At 34.2% G+C, this 15368-nt stretch overlaps 1 pseudogene; it reads left to right on the top strand.

Annotated features, from left to right (window-relative positions):
* The first annotated feature begins 6035 nt into the window (after positions 1-6035).
* LOC133091800 (cytochrome c oxidase subunit 5B, mitochondrial-like) lies at positions 6036-6423 on the top strand (annotated as a pseudogene).
* Positions 6424-15368: the final 8945 nt, after the last annotated feature.

The raw sequence follows: 15368 nt of genomic DNA, 5'->3' as shown, positions 1-15368 counted from the left end.
AAGTATATTTTATTACATGAAACTCTATAAAAATTGTTAATTATGTGTGGTTTATTAGCTAGGTTTATTTAATTAATGAGAATGACCTATTCCTTAAATATTCTCATTAAACATTTAATCATATATTTATTTAGAAATATCTAACACTATTGGTGCACAAATCTTAGTCCTGTGACATACAACATTCTAACTGAAGTTTCAAGAAAGATTGAAAGCTCATAAAATGATCATTTAAGTGTTTCCAGATTTTGCAGTCACCTTTTCAAGCTCGTATTTTCATTCATGCACTTCTCTCTTCAGAGCAGGCTTTCTGTAAGGGCCAGTGACAGACTTTCCACAACATCTTAATGTGTACTCCACAGCACACTTTATTACCATTATTTCCACATCTTGTATATCCTGTATGCAAATCATAAGAATAATATGACAATGGACAGTGTTACTGAATTAATTTTACAGAATATAAAATTTATTCCTTCATAAGGCTTTCATCAAGTAACCATATTACTAATTTTGAGGGATTTATAAAAATGGCTTTCATTAGTAGTTTTTAGTGACCATTTGCAATTTTATTCTAAATATATTCTTTAACAGTTTAGTGTGCATATTTTTCATTTATAATCTTTTAAATATAATATTTATCCCATCTTAAGTCCACTTCTTTTTTCTTCCTGATTCTTTTTTGAAAAACTCATTTCTATGATATGTATTCAATTGTAAAATGTTCCATCCAACAAGCTAGTTTGGGGTATACAATGAATTGAATTTCTCTGACAATGGATTTCTAATAGATTCTGTGTGTGGAATTATAAAGAGGTAAAAGATACTCCAGATCTTCCTAAAATGAATACTCCATTTATTTAATGAGTGGTTTGTTTGCTTAAGGCACTCTTTCAATTTGTACCACTTGGTAATATACCCACCAGGAGACAGGTTGGCCTTCTCACCCTAAATATATTTAATGCTTTCTTCAGCCTCCAGCATCCATTTTCCCTAACCAGTTGGGGCATATCTTGTAAACAGAATAAATAATTAGCTCCTTAACAGCTTCTTACTTGGAACATGAATTTTTAATCACTTAAGTGCAACATGGCAGAATGAGTGAACATATGCCTATATTTTCCTAAAAAAATAATGATCAGAATTACTATTCTCAGCAAGGCTCTATAAAAAAAATAGAGAGAGATTTACTGGAGCCTGGTGGCCTCAGGACACTATCAGTAACGAAGAATGCAGCTAAGTTTCTTGGAAAAACTCTGGCTTCTATATTAAAAAACATCCGTAAGCCAGCTATCTCCCCAACAATTTCCCTTTTAAGTATCCTGACTGCCATATTAGCAGTCAGAGAGATCAGTGCCTTGCTTATAGTGTGATACATTTTAATCAATTGTCCTCTTACTTATTTTTCATGTCTTCCCAAAACACAGTAAGAAAAAACAGAGAGAATTCATAATACAAGTTATTTCAATACTTGAAACCTGACCGTAGAATTTTTTTCTATTTTTCCAGTAATGGAATTGTTCATCTCTTTCATGACTATAAATTTTCTACTCCCCTTTTCTTTCTAGTAATTAAAGCAATATTGCCAGAAGAATGATATTGTAAGTCACACTGAGGAGCCAATTAGCTTTTTTTTGTACATGATTTATGCAAACAAGCTTTAGTGTGTCCTGAGATATTTATCCCAAATTAGGTCACATCTCCCAATTTTAAAATGTTACAGTTCTCCTTCGTCTCATGAGAAAAACATCTTGTTCAATGAGTTTACATGGGCCATGCCCTTTATTAATTCTTGCATAATTTTTCAAAAGTACTGGATCTTCTGTTTCATTCTTTTTTTTTTTTCTTGAAGTGTCACATCTGAAATATTCAGCAGAAACACATTTTTAAGCTGACTTTGTACTTAAAAATAGCAAGAGACACTTTCTTTCCTACTCCCTCCGCCCTCCCCTCCCTCTTTCTTTTTCTTTCTTTCTTTCTTCCTTTCTCTTTCTTCCTTCCTTTCTTTCTTTCTTTCTTTCTTTCTTTCTTTCTTTCTTTCTTTCTTTCTTTCTTTCTTTCTTTCTTCCTTCCTTTCTTTCTTTCTTTCTTTCTTCCTTCCTTCCTTTCTTTCTTTCTTCCTACTTTGAATTAAAAAAAAAAAAAAGAACCTGATTTCCAATTTAAACCATTAGCAAGACCTGTGGTTGGATGCCATTATGTTACTAATGGATCCACAGTGCAATGTGACACCACTTGTGATTTCCACTGGGAGATACATGCTCATAATACACATGTTTACTTTAAGACTAAAAGGGTATACTAATGGTTTCAGCACTTTAGTGTTAAGTAATGAAAAAATTTCCCCTTTGGTAGGAAACGTGTTGTAATGTAATCCATGTTTTCAAGGGATAATAGGGTCTTTTCTCCCTTAATTGGAACTATGCTGAAGTTTCAAAGTAGTTTCATGAATTAAGATGAAACATGGACACGCTTGTAGTTTGCTCCAATTAACTCTCACCTCACCATCTCTCATAAATGCATCCGGAGACTTCATTCTCACAATCTTCAACTAGACACATGGTTGCTCTAACATTGTAAAATTGCACTGCTCTAGATTATAACATTGGGTTTGTGTGTTTAAGATTTATTACATCATTGCACAGTTTGTTGGTTTATTTGCTTTACTGAATTTTATTTGGATATTTGATAGCTGATAAGTCCTAACAAGATAGATTACTTTTAAAAAATAAATAAAAGACTCTAATTCTTAAACTTGGTAGAGACATTCAAAATGTCAGGAAACAATGGCCTTGTCAATTTGCTCAAGCACTGTATCTTGAATCAATTGATTAGCTAGTTAACATATTCCTCTTATTTCCCCTTTTTCTCATTTTTTTATATCATTATTAGCAGCCTAAACCATGGTAGGAAATAATACAATTTAGGACTCAGCTAGTGGAAACTGTACATTTGAGAATGAAGGAAATATTTAAATTAGATGAGAATACACTGCTTCCAGTTTGGTTTCTAGAAACCAGAGCCCATCAGCGGGTTTAACCAGAAAATAAGCAGTCACTCTCTCGGTCTTAACTGCTTTCTAGGCACTTGTTATCCAAGCAGGGCAGAAGACAATAACAAGGGGAAAAGAGACCACTCATGATGGCCACATTTTCTTAGGAGATAAAGTTGTCAAATTGTTCATTTCAAGGATAAACCTTTCTATTCTTCTCCCTTTGAAATTTAGTCTTTACTCAGGAGGGCACACGTTGGTGTGGCTTCAAGAATCAACTAAAAACTCATATTAAGTCTAAACAAAATCTGACATTTGAAAGCACTTAGGAAGACTGTACATTCCCTGAAACCATCAGATGCCACATTGAATACCACATGTTTCATAGCATGCTGTGACAGCATGGATGCTTAGCTGTTTGCAAGTCAGATATTAAGTAACTGTAGAATATTACAACACTGCAGAGGGATAGTGACTCGTAGGGGTAGTTTATCATTAGGATTTAATATTAGTTAACCAAAAAGAACCTACTGTATAGCACAGGAAAACCTGCTTTATATTCTGTAATAACCTAAATGGGGAAAGAATTTGAGAAATAATAAATACATGTATATATATAAGTGAATCACATTGCGGTACACCTGAAACTAACACAACATGTTTAATCAAGTATGCTCCAATTTAAAATAAAAATTTAAAAAAATTAGTTGTGTTGTTGACGTGCATAGCTTCTTCATAATCTTTGCACATCTTCACTGGCTACAAGGTTCAGTGAGCAGATTCCATCTACATGTACCAAGCTCTTTATGCACAAGTGTGGGTACCTTCACCAGTCATTTCAAGGAGGCATTACAAAAGACAATTATTTTACTAGGGATGTTCCAGTTTATATAGTCTTCTTTATAATATTCTTTCTTAAATCTATCTCGTTTTTCTTTTGTGGCAATATTTTGTCATTGATATGGAGCTTTTAGACAACCATTAATTTTTGGTTAAATTTTTACAAAATATTGTTCATATCATATTATTTTGCCACTTGTTACCAAGACTATTAAATAATCTTAAAAGCTTAACAAAATGGAACTTTTAAAAGTCTGGCCACCCCAGGATACCAAAAGTTCTCCCCAAACTCATTGACTTTAATACACTTGAATAGGGAATTAGAACAGTTGAACTTCTAAATACATTCAAATTTGACTAAAAGTTATATTTTTCCTAAAGTTGTACTATTTTTTTTTCATTCAAATTGTAAACTAAATGTAAAGAAATAGCACCATGGAGGTCTGTTATTATTCAAAAAATGTCAGACTAATCATTACAGCATCTCTGGTTTTTGCTGTTCCAAATGTCAGAGAAGTCAGAAACATTTCATCTGTTTGCCTCAGTTCCTTCACATCACTCTGTTGTAAGTACACAGAGCAGGTATCACACACACACACTAAGTACTCTGAGACAGAGAAGGGCTATGTGGCTTACCAGTGGTTACAGAGCTGACTTTCAACAGTACTGGAACAAATTCACACCTCCTTTTGCAATTCTCCTGTTCTTTACATTCAACTTTATTATCCATGTTAACAATGCAAGGTAGAGGCTGTAGCAATAAGAAAAGGTTTATACATTTTAGGCATTAAATGTTGAATGGTACTTCCATACTGCGTTTATGTAATCAGATTGTCATGCAGCCTACACCTAATTTCAGTTCTTTGCTTAAAACTCACTCGATTGCTCAAAAGTCCTTGCTATTTTAAAAATGTAATGATTGAATAATTCTGCTTTAAGTGGCAAAAATGGTTAATTTGGACACACACTGATAAGAAAAGGCAATGGAAGACAGTAATCGGGCAGTCAATGCCAAGTGAAATAAAACAATCGTGCCAGCAGTTGGAATGCCATATGGAAAAATAAAACCTGGTTTCATAACCAGGATGGAAAAAAATCTGTCAAGGATTATTTTTGTTGCATATTCATGACCCGATAAATTGTGTTAATTGCTAAAAGAATGAGGAGTTAACCAAGAATGGATTTATTGTGATAGAAATGGAATATGTTAAGAATCGCAATACAGTTTAGGAAATCTATGTAGGTGGTAGTTAAGATTTTGCCTTTGTTTTTTTTTCCCCCTTAGAACTGGCAGGGGAAAAAATTAAGCTTTGTTTCGTCCCTATTAAAATATATTTTCATATGTTTTTTTCTACATTTATAACAGAAATATCAGAAAGGTTGAGCCATTTAATATGAATTTTATTCTGTTTCATATAAATAAATAGATATGGGATAAAGGCATATACATTAAATGAAGAGAATTTTGGGCAATGTTCTATGTTATGTTGTTCTGGAGAGTACTACGTGCTGCACACCTCCAACCATATATAAGATACTTTTCTTTTTTTGTTGTTTTGTTGTTTTTTTTGTTATTGCTGGCTTTTACACAGAACATAGGAACAGTTAAGACTTAAAGTCCAGACTAATGTGGACACAGTAATTTTAGACTCACATTTCCGAGTGCCACCTTTCAAACTCTCCAATTCAGGTCAAATGTAATTTAAAACAATCAATTTTACACACAAACCATGAACGCTGTTTTAAGTGCTAGCTTTCAGCAGATTATAAGAGGCAAATTTAACAGAACAAAGACATAAAAGCTACTAAGGAAATAGTTCCTGTTTTGTTTGTTTTTTAATAGGGATAAATAGAAAACAGGTTATAAACTATAAAAAAAGTTGCCACTTGAGTACCAAATGAAAGCAGCATTTCAGATATGCTAGCAATTACCCAAAGCTTTGGCTTGATTTACCTGGATAGCTCATAAGATCCATTCAAGGAAAACTGTGCTGTAGGAGCAGTCCTAGAATAATCTCTTAAAAGTTTTCTATTCTCATTTCCTAGAACTATTATATATTCTCACTAGGTTTTCCGAACTTCATACTAACCTAAGAAAGCTTTTTAGAATTTCCAGATGAGCTGAATGACCTAGCCTCAATGACAAAGAATCAACTACCCTTCTTCTGTGATTTCAGACAATTCAAGATCTGTTTTAGGCACGATGGCTTCAAGGTTATTCTGCGGAGTTGCAGCGCTGAGTACGCAGGCCCTAGGGGCCTGGGTTCCCAATGGAGTCGCCACAGTGCGGTCTATGGCATCTGGAGGTGGTATTCCTACTGGTGATGAGCAGGTGACTGGGCTGGAGAGGGAGGTCATGCTGGCCGCATGCAAGAGACCAGACCCATAAAATGTTTGCCCCAAAGGCAGCCTCAGGTACCAAGGAAGATCCTAATTTAGTCCCCTCCATCACCAACAAGCGGATAGTGGGCTACATCCTTGAAGAGGACAACTGTGCTGTTATCTGGTTCTGACCGCACAAAGGCCAGGCCCAGCAATGCCCTAGCTGTGAAACCCATTACAAGCTGGTGCCCCACCAGCTGGCCCGCTGACCCCCTGCACTAACTCACTCAAAATGTGGGGTACAGTTTCTTCTTTCCAATAAAGACTAGCCATTACATTGGCTCCTCCTCCAAAATAAATAAATAAATAAATAGATAAAACAATAAATAAATAAGTAAATAAATAAAGATCTGTCTTTCGGTATTCTAATGTATAAAAGAAAGTCATGACATCATCAAGAACATAAGTAAAGCTGTTTAAGTTGAGACATCATGTTTACGCAAATTACAAATTTGTCTGTGAAATTACCATATACAGATTTTTGTCAGAGGCGTGCCTACTACCCCAATTATGCCAGCCTGAAACAGTAAGGGATATGTACCAAACAAGTTGTACAAACCAACTGATGGTGCGTTATCCATTAATGTATCCTAAACTTATTCAATAATTTTCACTAGTAGTAACCTCTAGGGCAAAATTTTTTTTCCCATTTGCTACCATAATAAAGGAAAATTTGAAATGTAATATCAATGGAAGAATAATACAATATGAAAATAACAGTACTATTTTAAAACAAAAAATTGCAGAATAAGTAATAAGTAACCAATTTTTAGAAGTGGTTGCAAATTATACAAGTTTCTTAATAATGAATCAATTTCTTATTACCTACCATTATTGAATGTGATATGGATTTATATCCTCTTTAGATGGATCTAAAGCATATACATTAGATCAAACTGGTTCATTATTGTGAAATCCAGCACTTACAAAACTACCATGTGGACAAAGCACTGTGTTTTAAGGCCAATGCCTGATACCATGTAGAAAACCAACACATACACTCTTTTGCTCAAACAATAGTGCTGGACTGAATTGCAGGGAAGTCAGTCTCTTTACTCCAGTACCTCTTAATGCTGTGTCAATGCTCAGAAGAATATAGGTTACTAAATGTATTTTTTAAAGGTAAATTTTTTATTTAATATTAAAAACAAACCAAAGATGAAATTATATGCATATTTCAAGAGGTGGTAAGATAAGGTAATAATCACAAAGATAATAAAAATATCCACAATAAGTACTACAATTTATCAAGCAGCCAGGAAGTGTCAGGCAATGTAAAAACTACCTTACATTTATTATCTCATGCAATATCACAACTACTTTAGACATGAGGAAATTCGTTTCCAAGTGACATGCAGGAAGCTTTAACAACTTATTCAAAGTCACATGATTAAGTTAAAGAACTAATATTTGACATCAGGTTTACTGAATGCCCAAACATATGTTTTTTTCTCTATTCAATATCCCTTTAGTTATGTAAACAACATGTAGATTAACACAGTAAATCCAAGCTGCAATTGGCATTCAACATGTTTGTTCCTCTGATTTCAATTTTCATGTAATATGGCTAAAAAGTAATTTTCCTTGAGTAAATTCAGCAGTAACTATGATAATCTATCCAAATAAAATGAATTGCATATGTAGTAATACATTTTCTAACATTGTATATGATAGTTAGTCCTTTAGTTGATATCATGGAAAGTTACCAGTTTTAATTGAGAAAAAAGAAGAGTAAGTCTTATTCCACAGTACAATGAAAAGAATACACAATGTGACAAAAACAAATAATACCCCCATATGAACATATACCAAGCCCCAAAGAGTTTTCAAAACTCATCTAGTACACAAAAGTGTATTATAGAATACAGGAATAAAAATAGCTATGGTGACTAGAAACTAATTGTATATTGATTCTGAGTTATTCATTTTTCAGATTGTTCCGTTATTTTCATTTTGTCTAAGAATGCTTATTGATTTTGTTTACTATCTTTCCTTACATGTATTAGAATTTTAGTTTACAGGCTCATTTAATGCACTTTTTAACTTTTCTTTGCTGCTCATTTTTATCTATTACCACATTGTGATTGTGCAGATTTTTTCATTTTTTTAAACAAAGGCTTGTTACTCCTCGCGCCTAGCGATATTGAACATATGAACATTACAGATCCAATCACCTTATCATGAGACAGCTTAGCTCAAGTTCTGCCTGTAAGTTCTACCTTCAGTAGCCCCAGGTATAGGTCAGTGGTAGCCTCTTTTTGCAGGTAAAGGACCCAGTACCCCTGTACTTAATTTTATACACAAGCTTAGCTCAGGTAACTACTAATTATTTCTGGCATTACATTTTTTTGGCATTTTGAGCATTTTCCTGTTGTCTTTCTTTTTTCTGTTTTAGTTTGCCTACTGCAGAGATGCAGAGGGTGAGGGTATCTATATGCTCCATCACTTCCTCACTCTTCTCATTGTTTTAGCTCATTACAGAGGCAGAAATGACTTATCTTTAAGGCTGATTGAATGCTGTAGAAGCAATAGTTATTAACCTCATATTGTCTAAGGAAACCATCCAAGTTTCACCACCCAGTACTAAATCAAAGTCTTCCCAAGATAACTAATAACAAAAGTTTTTTCTACTCAGGGATCTCTTGACCCCCTTCCATAGATATACCCTTTAGTTTGAACTTCACTTGAGAGTTCAGTTTCAGTGCATTTCCACAAAACCTGCATTATTCAGTCATACCCATGGTATGTTTATTAAATATTTATTATTTGATAATCTAGGGACTACTAACCAGAGAAGAAAGGTGAGGTTCTAAGCTGAATTTATATCTGGCATACGGAAAATTTCAAAGGGAAGGCGCAATTCCTCCAACTCCGCTTTTCTTTCTCAAGATTGCTTTGGCTATTCGGGGTCTTTTGTGTTTCCATACAAATTGTGAATTTTTTTGTTCTAGTTCTAGAGTCTATCATACAGAGTGAAGTAAGTCAGAAAGAGAAAAAGAAATACTGTATGCTAACACATATATATGGAATCTAAAAAAAAAAAAAAAAATGTTCTGAAGAACCTAGGGGCAGGACAGGAATAAAGATGCAGATGTAGAGAATGGACTTGAGGACATGGGGAGGGAGAAGGGTAAGCTGGGATGAAGCGAGAGAGTGGCATGGACTTATATATACTACCAAATGTAAAATAGACAGCTAGTGGGAAGCAGCTGCATAGCACAGGGAGATCAGCTTGGTGCTTTGTGACCACTTAGAGGGGTGGGATAAGGAGGGTGGGAGGGAGACGCAAGAGGGAGGAGATATGTGGATATATGTATATGTATAGCTGATTCACTTTGTTATAAAGCAGAAACTAACACACCATTGTAAAGCAATTATACTCCAATAAAGATGTTTAAAAAAAAAAAAAGGAAGGCGGTTGCATCTATGGAAAGTCCAGCACCTATCCTTCCTTTACTAGTTTTCACACTTTAATAAAGCTTGGTAATAGAAGAAAAGCAGTAGAAGTTAAGACATATGGAAACACTTATAAAAAGCTACCCTGCCAGGCTGAAGTGTATCCAGCTGATGACAGTGAGTATATACTCCTTTACTAATGTTTAGTTCTTTAAAAAAAAATTTTATTTTATATTGGAGTATAGTTGGTTAACAATGTTGTGTTAGTTTTAGGTGTACAGCACAGTTATTCAGTTATACATATACATGTGTCTATTCTTTTTCAAATTCTTTTCCCATTTAGGTTATTACAGAGTACTGAGCAGAGTTCCCTGTGCTGTACAGTATGTCCTTGTTGGTTATCTATTTTCAATACAGAAGTGTGTACATATCAATCCCAAGGTCCCAATCTATCCCTCCCTCCCACCCTTCCTCCCGGTAACCATAAGTTCACTTTCTAAGTCTGTGAGTCTGTGTCTGTTTTGTAAATAATTTCATTTGTATCATTTTTTAAAAATTCCATATATGAGAGATATCATATGTTATTTGTCTTTGTCTGACTTACTTAGTATGATAATCTCCATGTCCATCCATGTTGCTGCAAATGGCATAATTTCATTCATTTTAATGCCCGAGTAATATTCCAATGTATATATGCACCACATCTTCTTTATCCATTCATGTGTCGATGGACATTTAGGTTGCTTCCATGTCTTGGCTATTGTAAACAGCACTGCAATGACCATTGAGGTGCATGTATCCTTTCTTTTCTTAAAATTTTTATTGGAGTATAGTTGATTTACAATGTTGTGTTAGTTTCTGATGTACAGCAAAGTAAATCAGTTATACATATACATATATCCACTCTTTTTTAGATTCTTTCCCCGTATAGGTCATTACAGAGTATTGAGTAGAGTTCCCTGTGTTATACAGTAGCACCTTATTAGTTACCTATTTTATATATAGTAGTATGTATATGTCAATACCAATCTCCCAATTTATCCCTCCCCCATTGTTTCCCCTGGTAACCATAAGTTTGTTTTCTACATCTGTGACTCTATTTCTGTTTTGTAAGTAGGTTCATTTGTAGCCATTTTTCAGATTGCACATTATAAACAATATCATATGATATTTGTCTTTCTCTGACTTAATTCACTTAGTATGATAATCTCTAGGCCCATCCATGTTGTGGCAAATGGCATTATTTCATTCTTTTTTATGGCTAATATTCCATTGTATATAAGTACCACATCTTTATCCACTCATCTGTCCATGGACATTTATGTTGCTTCAATGTCTTGGCTATTGTAAATAGTGTTGCTATGTACATTGGGGTGCATTTATCTTTTTGAATTAGAATTGTCTCCAGATATATGCCCAGAAGTGGGACTGCTGGGTCATATGGCAGTTCTATTTTTAGTTCTTTAAGGAACCTCCATACGGTTCTCCATAGTGGCTGTACCAATTTACATTCCCACCAACAGTGTAGGAGTGTTCCCTTTTCTCCACATCCTCTCCAGCATTTATTGTCTGTAGACATTTTGAGGATGGCCATTCTGACTGGTGTGAGGTGATATCTCATTGTAGTTTTGATTTACATTTCTCTAATAATTAGCTATGTTGAGCATCTTTTCATGTGCTTCTTGGCCATCTGTACATCTTCTTTGGAGAAATGTCTATTTAGGTCTTCTGTCCATTTTTTGATTAAATTGTTTGTTTTTTTGATATTAAGACACATGAGCTGTTTGTAAATTTTGGAGATTAATCCCTTGTCAATCGTATCGTTTGCAAATATTTTCTCCCATTCTGTGGGTTGTCTTTTGGTTTCTGTGGGTCATCATTTTGTTTATGATTTCCTTTGTTGTGCAAAAGCTTTTGAGTTTAATTAGGTCCCATATTTTTATTTTTGTTTTTATTTCCATTACTCTCGGAGATGGATTTAAAAATATATTGCTGAGATTTATGTTAAAGAGTGTTCTGCCTGTATTTTCCTCTAAAAGCTCTATAGTATCCAATGTTACATTTAGGATTTAATTGATTTTGAGTTTACTTTTGTGTATGGTGTTAAAGACTGTTCTCATTTCATATTTTTACATGTAGCTGTCCAGTTTTCTCAGCACCATTTATTGAAGAGACTGTATTTCCTCCATTGTATAATCTTGCCTCCTTTGGTGTAGATTAATTGACCATAGGTGCATAAGTTTATTTCTGGGATTTCTATCCTGTTCCATTGATCTATATGTCTGTTTTTGTGCCAGTACCATACTGTTTTGATGATTGTAACTTTGTAGTATAGTCTGAAGTCAGGGACCCTAATTCCTCTAGCTCTGCCCTTCTTTCTGAAGATTACTTTATCTATTCAGGGTCTTTCGTGTATCCACATAAATTTTAAAATTTGTCCTAGTTCTGTGAAAAATGCCTTTGGTAATTTGATAGAGATGCATTGAATCTGTAGATTGCCTTGGGTAGTATAGTCATTTTGGCAATATTGTTCTTCCAATCCAAGAACATGGTATACCTTTCCATCAGTTTATGTCATCTTTGATTTCTTTCATCAGCATCTTATCCTTTTTGGAGTACAGGTTTTTATCTCCTTAGGTAGGTTTATTCCTAGGTATTTTATTCTTTTTGATGTGATGGTAAGTGGGATTGTCTCTTTAATTTATCTTTCTGATCTTTAGTTGTTAGCATATAGAAATGCAAAAGATTACGGTGTATTTAATTTGTATCCTGCAACTTTACAAAACTCATTGATAAGCTCAAGTAGTTTTCTGCTAGCATTTTTAGGATTTTCTATGTATAGTATCATGTCATCTGCAAACAGTGACAGTTTTACTTCTTCTTTTCCAATTTGGTTTCCTTACGTTTCTTTTTCTTCTCTGACTACTGTGGCTAAAATTTCCAAAACTATGTTGAATAAAAGAGGCGAGAGTGGACATCCTTGTCTTGTTCCTGATCTTAGAGGAAATGCTTTCAGCTTTTCATCAATGACTATGATGTTAGCTATAGGTTTGTCATATATGGCCTTTATTATGTTGAGGTATGTTCCATCTATGCCCACTTTCTGAAGAGTTTTTATCATAAATGGGCGTTGAATTTTGTCAAAAGCTTTTTCTACATCTATTGAGATGATCATATGTTTTTTATTCAATTTGTTAATATGGTGTAACACACTGATTTGTATATTGAAAAATCCTTGCATCCCTGGAATAAATCCCACTTGATCATGGTGTATAATCCTTTTAATGTATTGTTGGATTCAGTTTGCTAGTATTTTGTGGAGGATTTTTGCGTCTATGTTCATCAGTGATATTTGCCTGGAATATTCTTTTTTGTGTGTGTTATCTTTGTCTTGTTTTGGTATCAGGGTGACAGTGGCCTCATGGAATGAGTTTGGGAGTATTCCTTCCTCTGAGATTTTTTGGAGTAGTTTCAGAAGGATAGGTGTTAACTCTTCTCTAAAGGTTTGATATCAATAGAATTCACCTGTGAAACCATCTGTTCCTGGGCTTTTGTTTTTTGGGAATTTTATAACCACACTTTCAATTTCAGTACTTGTGATTGGTCTGTTCATATTTTCTATTTCTTCTTGGTTCAGTCTTAGGAGATTGTACCTTTCTAAGAATTTGTTCATTTCTTCTAGGTTGTCCATTTTACTGCATATAGTTGCCTGTAGTAGTCTCTTATGATCCTTTATATTTCTGTGGTGTCCATTGAACTTCTCCTTCTTCATTTCTAATTTTATTGCTTTGAGCACTCTCCCTCTTTTTCTTGATGAGTCTGGCTAAAAGTTTATTAATTTTGTTTACCTTTTCAAAGAATCTGCTGTTAATTTCATTGATCTTTTCTATTATTTTCTTTGTCTCCATTCCATTTACTTCTGCTCTGATCTTTATGATTTCTTTTCTTCTACTAACTTTGGGTTTTGTTTGTTCTTCTTTCTCTAGTTGCTTTAGGTGTAAGGTTAGGTTGTTTATTTTATTTGTTATCCTTCTTGTTTTCTGAGGTAAGATTGTATTGCTTTAAACTTCCCTCTTAGAGCTGTTTTGCTGCATCCTATAGGTTTTGGATCATCATGTTTTCATTTTCATTTGTCTCTAGATATTTTTTTGATTTCCTCTTTGATTTTTCAGTGATCCATTGGTTGTTTAGTAGCATACTGTTTAACCTCCATGTGTTTGTGTTTTTTACAGTTTTTTTTCTTGTAGTTGATTTCTAATCTCATAGTGTTTTGGTCAGAAAATATGCTTGATATGATTTCAACTTTCTTAAATTTACTGAGGCTCAGTTGGTCTCCCAGCATGTGATAAATCCTGGAGTATATTTCATGTGCACTTGAGAAGAATGTGTATTCTGTTGCTTTTGAATGGAATGCTCTATAAATATCAATAAATCCCATCTGATCTAATGTGTCATTTAAGGTCTATGTTTCCTTGTAAATTTTCTGTCTGGATGATCTTTCCATTAATGAAAGTGGGTGTTAAAGTCCTCCACTAATTTGTGTTACTGTTGATTTCTCCTTTTATGGTTGTTAGCATTTGCCTTATATAATGAGGTGCTCCTATGTTGGGTGCATATGTATTTACAACTGTTATATCTTCTTCTTGGATTGATGCCTTGATCATTATGTAGTGTCCTTCTTTGTCTCTTGTAGCAGTCTTTATTTTAAAGTCTATTTTTTCTTATAGGAACATTGCAACTCCAGCTTTCTTTTGATTTCCGTTTGCATGGAATATATTTTTTCATCTCCTCACTTTCAGTCTGTATGTGTCCCTAGATCTGAAGTGAGTTTCTTGTAGACAGGATATATATGGGTCTTGTTTTTGTATCCATTCAGCCAGTCTATGTCTTTTGGTTGGAGCATTTAAACCATTTACATTTAAGATGATTATTATGTATGTTCTTATTGGATTTTGTTACTTGTTTTGGATTTGTTTTTGTAGGTCTTTTTTCTTCCCTTCCTCTTTTGTTCTCTTCTCTTGTGATTTGATGACAAACTTTAGTTTTGTGTTTGGATTCCTTTTTGTGTGTGTGTGTGTATCTATTGTAGTCTTTCAGTTTGTGGTTACCATGAGGTTTTAACATAGCAGTCTACATATAAACAAGGATGTTTTAGTTGCTGGGCTTTTAATTTCAAATGCATTTCCAGTATCCTGCATTTGTGCTCTCCTCTTCTCACACTTGCTGGTTTTGATATCGTATTTGTGTGCAGATGATTTCCTATCTTTACTGTATGTTTGCCTTCAATGGTGAGCTTTTTCATTTGTAATTTTCTTGTTTCTAGTTGTGGCCTTTTCTTCTCCGCCTAGAGAAGTTCCTTTGGCATTTATTGCAAACTGGTCTGGTGGTGCTGAATTCCCTTGTCTTTTGCTTGTCTGTAAAGCTTTTGATTTCTCCATTGAATCTGAACAAGAGCCTTGCTGGGTAGAGTATTCTTGCTTTTAGGTACTTCCCTTTTATCACTTTAAATATTTTGTGCCACTCCCTCTGGCCTGCAGAGTTTCTGCTGAGAAATCAGCTGATAACCTTATGGGAGTTACCTTGTTTGTTATTTGTTGCTTTTCCCTTGTTGCTTTTAATATTTTTCTTTAATATTTTCTCAATTTCATTACTATGTGCCTCAATGTGTTCCTTCTTGGGTTTATCCTGTATGGGACTCTCTGCACTTCCTGGACTTTGGTGACTGTTTCCTTTCCCATTTTAGGGAAGTTTTCAGCTA

This window comes from Eubalaena glacialis, chromosome 5 (genome assembly GCF_028564815.1).
Source record: "Eubalaena glacialis isolate mEubGla1 chromosome 5, mEubGla1.1.hap2.+ XY, whole genome shotgun sequence".
Taxonomy (NCBI): Eukaryota; Metazoa; Chordata; class Mammalia; order Artiodactyla; family Balaenidae; genus Eubalaena; species Eubalaena glacialis.
Note: the sequence above shows the minus strand (reverse complement) of the source record. Positions and strands in the feature narration are given on the sequence as shown.